Below are 10,295 nucleotides of genomic sequence, written 5' to 3'. Positions count from 1 at the left end.
AAGTTTATTCTCTCACAGTCTAGGAAGCTAGGAGTCCAATTTCAGGATGTCCGCTCCAGTGGAAGACTTTCTCTGTTGGCTGTAGAGGAAAGTTGTCATCAATCTTCCCCCGGAGTAGGAGCTTCTCTGCACAAGAACCCCAGGTTCAAAGGACATGCTCTGCTCCCAGCACTGCTCTCTGGTAGTATGAGGTCCCAATATTTCTCTGCTCATTTCTCTCTTTTATATCTCAAAAGAGATTGGCTTAAGACACTCTAATGTTGTAGATCTCATCAATATAGCTGCACTAATCCATCTTATTACATCATAGTGGTAGGATTTACAACACACAGGGAAATTACATCAGATGACAAAATGGTAGACACTCATACAATACAGGGAATCATGACCTAGGCAAGTTAACAGATATTTTTGGGGGGAAACAATTCAATCCGTGACAGGAGAGGTATTGTGGGTGAATGGGACCTTTCCCTTGTTCCTCTAATTAAACATACTCAATGCAGTTATTCCTCTCTCCATGACCTAAAGTTTATAGTTCTTACAATGACATGCTGAGCCTTTATTAGAACCCTTCATAATTTGACCCCAACATTTCTGCCAACCTTATCTAGGAGTTCATGGGTGCTCGAGTGCATACACAGTCACACATACATACACACTGCATTCTAATAGATATATCCATATGCTCCAATTCTTCCCTTTAGTCAAATGAAACCTCTTGTTCTTCCACATCATATACCCTTCACTTTCTTGTCTCCAAGCCTCTGTACTATTCTATCTGTCTGGAACACCTGTACCCTCATCTCTGCAGGTTCAAATCCTACCCGTTCTTCAAGACTGAGTTCAAAGCCCACTTTTTACACAAAACTTTCCTTGATTCCCCTGTGCGAGTATGCTCTCCTCTTCCTGTCATAGTGCCTCATCTATGGATTCCACTTTCTACTTGTGTGGTGGTTACTCATATACATGTATGAGCTGAAGAAGGACTCCATTCCAAGGATATACCCCCATTGATATCTAAGCATTCACCCTTAGGCTTCCAGTTAATCAGCACAGTAATGAGGTCTTATTTGAGACAACACAAAGTAGGTTCTGTGGGGATATTCAGAAATATAAGACCCTGAGAGAGCCTGTAATTTCAGTGAGGATATTTCAAGTCCCTAGTAGATGCTACAGACAAGGAGTACTTTAGGAATTAAGAGCAGAGATAGATCGCCAAGACTGAAACAGTCCTTTCTTTGGGTCAAATGTTGCCTCTTCAAAAATTCTCTTTGAGCCCATGTATTCCTGAGAACGACTAGCTAAGGATCTTCCCAGCATGATGACACGAATTAGTTCATCAGACGGTTTGCCTGGTGATAAGGTAAGGAAGCAACATAGGGACACTAGGTGTTTAGGGTGGGCCTAGGCTATTGTGAAATAAGTGTGGTGCCTAGGGTTCAAAATTTAAGGAGTCACTTACTCTCAGGTTCATGCAAGTGTGGGGTCGGTACATGAACAAACATGAGAGTGAGTGCCTCCTTAAAGGTTTCACCCTAGGAGCCTTGCTTGCTTCACCCTAGCTCTGGCCCTGGGGTGAATGACATAGAAAAGGGCCAAAAAGCATGAAGTCAGAAGAGGGATACCAGAGAAAATTTCTCTATTTCACAATGATGCTAAGAACCAGCCTTGAGGATGAGGTACACTACCCCTCCCTCAACTGCCTTTTATTTACCCAAGGCTGTGTAGAGGAAATGCTTATACTGCCATGCTAACCTCTAACCTCTCCTGGAGTGATCCAATGCCTACGAGATTAAACAACCTGAAATCTCTTCCAGTTTGATTGATGCCTGAAGAAGGAGCTCAACTTTCCTACTTAACTCAGGCATGGCTTCCATGAGGGCTGGGTAATTACCTCCCCAACTCTGGTTCCTGCTTCATGCCCTATATTTGCAGGCTAATGTTATTTTGGATGCTCATCATGGTAAATAATTCAGGGGAATAGCATGGAGGATCTAGAAGCAACTCTGGAAGGGAGCAGCTTCCAATGTCTCTCAAATAACTTTGCATTAGAATGAAGAGATGTCTTTTGGCACCTGGACAAAGTGAAATGAAATAAATTTCTTTCTAAAAAATTTTCTAACACTACTTCTGCTAAGATTGAAATCTCACCTTCTTTAAATGACATCCAGTTTCTAAAATACTGTGATTAAAAGTGTCTCTGAGACTTAAGGGAAAAACAAATGAGATGAATGAAAGGCATTTTAACTTGGTTACCCCCAAAAATGGTCCCAATCTGTCCTGATTCCTTCTAAAATGACTACTATCTTACAGAGTCCCTAAAACAGACAATCTGATAGGGTCTTACAAGATCTCAGATCTGGGTCATTTTATAAAACACAGAGAAGGGACTGAAAGATAATACCCCAGCTGCTCTTAAACATTAAACTCTCAAGTGAGTCCACAACTCTCAGGAACTCTAATTTAGCAGAAAAGATGCTAAGATGCTTCACTCAGCCTACAGCACCTAGATCCTCTAGAATCAGACCACACTGTTAGGGCATGCTCACCTGCGTCATTATTAATATAAAAAGGAGAAAAAAATGTGACATTTCTATACATATTAACTTTTTTCCTTTTAGTCTTTCCCACTGAGAACCAACCACACTACAGGAAAAGTGGAGAGGTGGTGTGTTCAGTGCTGTCTATCCTCACTTCCCTAGATGTCTTAGAAACGTTTTTACCTTTTTTGTTGTTGTTTTTATGACTTCTACTCTGTGTGCCTGTGTCTCCCTGTCCATTCAGAATTAGGGAATCAGTGGAGACAGTGGGAAAAATTAGAGACTAATCAAAATGGGGTGAACTCGTCAGGGAGCCATAATAAAATGGTGCCAATCTAAAGAATATCACAAATTAGGCCTTATAATCTGTGATGGCAAGCACCCACTTATTTATAAATCAACTCTATGCACATCTCCTCAGAACCCTCTGATTTCACATCAGTGTGATGTCCTTCTGATCTAGGCAGTCTCCAAGGTACCCCAGAAAGCCTTCAGCCCCAGAATCCCAAGGCTGATAGCTAGAAGTCATAGTGTTGGGGTTGTAGCCCCTTACTGACTCCAGTGGAGATTCCTATGTGTTCTCAATGAAATCATAAAGCCATAAATTCAACCCTGACTCACCTTAGAATCATCTGTGGAGCTTGTAAAAAAAAAAAAAAAAACCCAAAACCTTAACACCACTCACAGACACTGATTTCATTTGGAGGCTGGGGTGGGATCTGGCATCAATATTTTTACAAAGCTCCAGGTATTTCTAATATGCAGGCAGCATTGAGAACCATTGCTCTAGATGCAGGGGTTATGCGAGCACCAAGATTACCTGTAGGTTTTGTTACAGCACAGATTATTGAAACAATTCCAGAGTTTCTGATTCAGTAGGTCTTGGAGGGAGCTGAGAATTTGTTCCTGGTTCCCAGGTGATGCTGATGCTATTCATCCAGGCCACACTTTGAGAATCACTGCTCTAAAGTGTCACAAAGTATTTTACCTACATTTCAAATTCAATTACCCTAAATTTTTTAATTTATAGGAAACATCACTCCCTGACTATCAGGTAATTCTACTTATTGAGTCCTAATTATTTGCCTGACATGGTGTGAAGTAACAAAGAAGCACAATGGTGTTTGCTTTCAGGCTCTCCCCCTCTTATTCCCTCTCTCTTTCCTTTTCCCTCTCTGCATTGATGGAATCTGGAGAGAAGCCTATGTTTTTAAAAGTCCAAGGAGCTCATTTCTAAAGTTTTTTCCTTGGGGCCCCAAATGTCTAGCTACCCAATAGTTAGGGTTGCTTTGTGCTGGGTCAGTCCTTGGCAGAGACTGATGGGGCTCTGGATTCAGCACCCTGGAGAGCAACCCCCGTGTTTTACACAGGGATAGAACGAGGACAGTATTACCACAGTAATCATTCATGGTGAAAAGGAGGAAGAGTGAAAGATGCACAGTAGTGCTGATCTGTAACAAATTCATAAAAACTCTGGGCAAACATTGTGAAATTCCTTGATCGTAAGAGTCCCTCAAAAACTTAGTGTGCATTTGATTTGTTTCTATCAGTTGTATGTGCCAGAAACTACATGAAAAATTCTCTGCTACACATGGTTTTCAGCTATGCTTTATTTACTTGCTTTCCTGCCTACATGTTTCTGTCTTTCCTCATATCTCTTTATCTTTCTTTCTCTCTCTTCCTCAACCCTTCCTTCTCCCCCCTCTCATTAATGACAGCTATCATGACTATACCACACTGTAAAAGACTGTGTCCTTAACATCAAGAAAAATGCCTTGCACCTGGTAAGTGCTCAGTATTTGTTGAATAAACTATTTAGGGGTAAATGTACCAATATCTGCAATTTATCTTGAAATGCATCAACAAATTTGAGTGTTCCTCAAATTTGAGTGAGCATCAGAATCACCTGGAGGGTTGGTTAAAACACAGATTGTTGGGTCCCATCTCCAAAAGCTCTGATTCATTTGGTCTGGAGTGGGAGCTGAGATGGTTTAAAAAATGGGTAGATGGGTGAAGAGACAAATGGTTATATGAAAGAACAAGGATAGTAAGATGCTAATGGTAGAACCTGGGTGGTAGCTATAAAATTCTTTCGATTTTTCTGTATGTTTAAATTTTTCCAATAATAAAATGTTGAAAAAATATTACAGTGCAGTCCCCAGTGTCTGAGTACCTTGCTTTAAAGAGCACACAGAAATTTTACAGGTCTATATCTCAGATTTGCTTTCTCTCTCTCTTTTTTTTCCTCCTTAGAAAATAAAAAATGAAAGAAAGAAACCACCAAGTGAGGTTGAGAACTTTGAGTCTTGGACTTTCCAGACATTAACTAATTAGTACTTTGTGCCTGAAGCAGCTTCGCTCCAGTAGTCTGGCTAGCAGACAGGCCTAGAGTGAGTGTCAGCAATTACCTCCCTTAGGAACCAAGGTCCAGCTAGCTGGTGCTCTAAGAGCAGTGGCAGAGAAAGACTGAAAACCAGAGAATATTCATTCTCTCCTAGGAGAAGCTTCAAACTGGAGAGGAAGAAAACACATGATTGTCCCCAGCCACCAATAGGCAGGATGTAGTCTCTGTCAGCCCTGAGCCCATGCTCTCCACATCCTCCCTGCCTTCAGCTGTCCCAGGGCAAACATTGTACCTCCCTTCTCTGTGCAGGATCCAAGGCAGCATTCTGCATTAGTGCAAGGTTGCATTAGTGAACCACAGCAGGACAAATCCTGTGCCATACCAGGAAGGGAGCAAATTCTCAGGCTGAAAAAATCCCTCCAAATTTTTCCAAAGACAGAAAGAACAATTATAATCTGTTTCATTCTTTCCCTGTAAAGGATACTTAGCTTTGGACAACAGCAAAAAGGAGTTGTGCTAGCTATAAGAAGGGCCTGTCCAAATGCCCAGGTGCACCAGGTGTTAGTCAATGAATCCATGGCATCTTATTTTCCAAAGGTCCTCAAGCCGCAGCTCTACATGGACATGCTCCTTTGAAGCCGCCTGGAAATTTGCAGACTGTGATTTTGCAATATGTTAGATGATGGAATGAATGGATGAGTGGAAAACGGGGCTAGTGCAATGTGGAGACTGTCTTAGGATCTGGCAGTTTGGACTTTGGCTCAGCTGCTTGAGAAAGTTCTTTGTCTTTCCCCTTCTTTCCCTTGCTTCTGCTCCTCCTCCTACCCACACCCCACCACAGCCACAGGACCAGAGGCAGCTCAGACTGGGAAAAAGAAGAGCAGAGTTTATGCTTTTACCATATCACTCAGGAAAACCCAAGTGGTCTTCTGTCATGCTTTTCCCTGGTGCCTTTTTAATTGGCTTAATGAAGCCCTCCCACTTCCGGGTGCAGAGAAAGGAGATGAGAGTGGAGGAGATGGATTAAAAAAATGTGAGACTAAACAATCTTAATGACTCAGGCTTGGGGGCTGTGCTGTACCCCAGGAATGGAGGGAGAGCAGGTTTTGGAGAAATAATCTATGCCTTTTACCACCCCATAAAGTGTTGCTGAGGCAGCTGCCAAGGGAGTCAGCTCCACACCCGTGCTCTGTCAGCACCCCTGGCAGCTGAGGTCTCCCTCAGAGCCCCCTCCATGGGCAAAGCAAACCCATAGCCTACACCTTCAAGGACAGTTAAGGTGTTCCTTTAGTCTTGTAACCCCAGAGACCAGCATACAGCCAGGAACACCATAGGACCTCCATAAATCGTGGGTCCTTTAGTGTGTGAAAGCATGACAGCTTTCCACTGCTCATTCTGTCATATCACTTGCCCCCATCTAGGGGGCAGAGGCAAGCTCCCACCAGGGAGATGGCACAGGACATCGGTTCATGAGTGCTTAACACTCTCCTCATGGAGCTATCACTCTGGCATCAACATGCTCTCCCTACAGAGTAGGTCCCACATAGATTTTTCTCTTCTGAATTCTCCAGGAAGATAAATCGATTCAATCCAAGTGACATCAGTAGGCCCAGGTAACTGAATAAAACTTCTGGAGTTTGCCTTAAAATATGTATGATTCAGCCTCAAGACACTACCTGGTAGCTTTGCTGCCCCTCCCCTACTCTCAGCCCATTGTGACTATTAAATGCCATCACATCTCAGCCCTATACTCCCCTTCCCAGCCCAGGCACTTCCTGTCCAGTCACAGGATGAAATGAAGAGGCTATGTGTGGAAATTAAGGCAGAGGGCAACAGGAAATGGAAGAAATCATGAAATCTCACCCTATGCCCCCAAAAAACCAAACCCACTGCCGTCAAGTCGATTCTACTCATAGTGACCTATAGCGACTCTATAGGACCAAGTAGAGCTATCCCATACAGTTTCCAAGGAACAGCTGGTGGGTTTGAACTGCCGGACTTTTGGTTAGCAGATGAGCTCTTAACCACTACACCACCAGGCTCCCATGTCCCAAAGCAGGCCTTGTAAACTCCTTGATATAAGGGTTTGTATTAGTTTCTTAGGACTGCCAGAACAAAGTACTACAAAGTGGGTGGCTTATAAGAACAGAAATTTATTTATTATTTATATAAATAAATTTATTTATTCTTATAAATGGGAGTCTAAATTCAGGGTATCAACCATGTTAATTTCTTCTGAGGGCTATGAGGAAGAATTTGTTCCATTCCTCTCTCCTAGGTTCTGGTGACAGCAAACAGTAGGTGCTCAAAAAGTACTTGTGGGTTGACTTAGAAATCATTTTGTCTATCTCCTTAAATCTAGGCAGTTCTGCCAATAAATAGAAAATTTTCCAATTCTAGTTTCACAGGAAAGTTGATTCCACTGTCACCTGAACTGTCTGTTTTGGGGTCTAATTTAGGTCAGGAAGAGTCCTTCCTATCTTGGCCCATTTGTGAATCAAGAGTTTCTCTACAGAGAACTAACAATCTATGCATCAAACTCAAATCTGCCCCTCTTCCCCTGCCCTGAAGAACATACACTCACCAAGAGACAAGGCTACTTGCCTCGAAAAGTCACTGAGCCTACAACATAAGGTTTTGTTGGTGCTACTTCCTCACTGGGCTGTTGGGCCATGGAAACTCTCTATAACACTGCTGTTATGGGTAGAATTGTGTCACCAAAAAATATGTATTGAAACCCTGGCCCCTATGCCTATAAACATGATTCTGTTTTGAAATAGGGTTTTCTTTGTTATTTTAATTTGGTCATAACCAAGTAGAGTGGGTTCTAATTCTAATCGTTTCTGAGTTATAAAGAGGGCAGAATGGATGCAGAGGTACACACACACAGGGAGAAGAGGAAGACATGATGGAGACAGATGCATCTACAAGGATTGCTGGCAGCTATTAGAAGCTGAAATAGACAAGGAGGGACCTCGCCCCAGAGCCACACCTTGAATTTGGATTTCTCACCTCCTGAACTGCGACAAACTAAATTTCTATTATTTAAATAATGTATCTCATTGGTAAAATCTGCCACAAAAAACCTCCTTAAAGTTTTAAAAAGCAAAGATGTCACTTGGATGACTAAGGTGCTCCTGACCCAACCGTGATCTTTTCAATCGCCTCAAATGCATGTGAAAACTGGGAAATAAAAAAGGAGGACAGAAGAATTGATGCATTTGAATTATGGTGTTGGTGAGGAACATTGAACATACTTTGGACTGTCAGAAGAATGAACAAATTAGTCTCAGAATAAATACAACCGGAATGCTTCTCAGAAGCAAGGATGGTGAGACTCGGACTCACTTACTTTGGACATGTCATCAGGAAAAACCAATCACTAGAAAAGGACATCATGTTTGGTAAAGTAAAGGGTCAGCGAAAATGAGGAATATCCTCAGTGAGATGAATTGATACAATAGCCACAACAATGGACTCAACTGTACCAATGATTACGAAGATGGCACAGGACCACACAACATTTCGTTCTGTTATCTATAAGGTTGCCATGAGTCAGAGCCAACTTGTAGCAACTAACAACAACAAAGTCACCCTCTTGTGATATTTGCGCTACAGCAGCACTTAGTAACTAAGACAACCCTTGAGAAAAACTCGAGAATCTTTGATCCTGCAGCAAAGATTGCCACTTTCTGGCCACCTTGCAGAGGTGAGAAAACCATGTTGAGTGGAGTCAGTCCCTTAAAGAGAAGTGCCAGTGTGATGAGACGATTGCCGCTGCAGGTGGAGCTTGGAGGACAGCCAATGGGGCAGCAGGGCACAGGGTCCTCACCTTGCCTGCAGCTGACATCATCAGGGACCCAGCCTGCAAGGGACAGAGAGAACATACTTTGAGCTGATTTGTTTTCATTTGTATTTATTGGTTTGTGGGCATGGAAGGTTTGAAAATGCCATATGGTCTCCAACATAGGTTACAGCAAGAAAATCAATCTTGGAATTGAAATAAAGCCAGAATTAAATAGCCCGGTTCCTGAATCATATCATCTACAGTACTGAGAGCTTAGGAGAGGGCAAAAGGGAGGAGTAAATGTGGGTTCTGACAACTGCCAAGGGCCTAGCCAATTAAACCAACCCCTATTTATTTAAGGCTACTTTTTTGGCCACCACAGTTCTTCTTGTTCTCCCTCCTACTTCTTTCTGGCTCCAGCTCTGTTGCCCTGTACCCCACAAAGACAATTTTCAAGGCCAGTGGCTCCATAAGGGGCCAAAATAGGCATCATCACTACAATGTGGACTTTCCACTCCAGGAGCAGGCTTAGTAACAAAGGAAACTAGGCTACTGGTGGCAGTGGCATCTCTGTGGTTCCCTCTACTTGGAGCATCTGTGGGCCCCACCACTGTCACTTCTTGATGTGTCTAAGCCCCATGACAAAGAGGAGGTACCTATTCCTTCCCACACTAATCTCCCCTCTCCTGGCCTCCCACGGCCCATTCTGAGTCTTACCACTTGGTGTTTTGCTATCTATCATTTTATATCTTTCTCTAAAGATTTTATATTTTCCCTCACTGGTTATAAAGAAAACTCTTGAAGGGTAGAGGTTAAGTATCAGAATAATAACCATATTTTAAAAATGTTAAAAACAGAAACAATAACAAACCAGTCTTTGATCAACAGTTCATGTTATTCTTCTGTCTGTGGCACGTAGAGGACCAAAAAAAAAAAAAAAACCAAACCTGTTGCCGTCGAGTCCATTCCAACTCATAGCGACCAGAGTAGGCTAATTCCCACCTCAAGGCCTTTGGACATATTTTCACTTCATCTGGAATGCCTGTTTCCATCCCCAGTCTTCACACGGTTGGCACCTTTGCATCATTCATGTCTTAGCTCAAACACCATCTTCACAAAGAGGCCTTCTCTGGCCACTCTAGCTAAAGTAACCCCTTCACACCCAGAGACTACCTCTGGTCCCTCAATAGTGTTTTATTTTCTTCTTAAAACTAATCACCAGCTGAAACCTTCTTGTTTTTTGCTTGATTGGCTTTCTCTCTGAACCTCACCCAGGAGCTGCACTATATTTTCAGAGATTAGAACACTGCCAGGCACAGACAGGTGTTCAATAAACATCTGTTGAATAAATAATTGATCTCCATTTTGCATATGAGAAAACTGAGACTCACTATGATTAAAAATTACTTTCCTGTGGTCAAAGGGCCACTAAAAGGCAGAACCCACATACAAACTGAAGCCTTCTAACACCAGAATTCTTCCTTTTCTCCTGTCCTATGAGAGCACCTTAGCAATTGTAACTTCTTATTCAATATCTGTCTACCCCAGTATTCTGTAAGCATTATGAGGACAGGGTCTGTATCTGTTAGGCTTATCCTGTGTAGCTCTGCTAGTCTACTTCTAG

Source organism: Elephas maximus, chromosome 3 (genome assembly GCF_024166365.1).
Source record: "Elephas maximus indicus isolate mEleMax1 chromosome 3, mEleMax1 primary haplotype, whole genome shotgun sequence".
Classification (NCBI taxonomy): domain Eukaryota; kingdom Metazoa; phylum Chordata; class Mammalia; order Proboscidea; family Elephantidae; genus Elephas; species Elephas maximus.
This window is presented reverse-complemented; position numbering follows the sequence as displayed.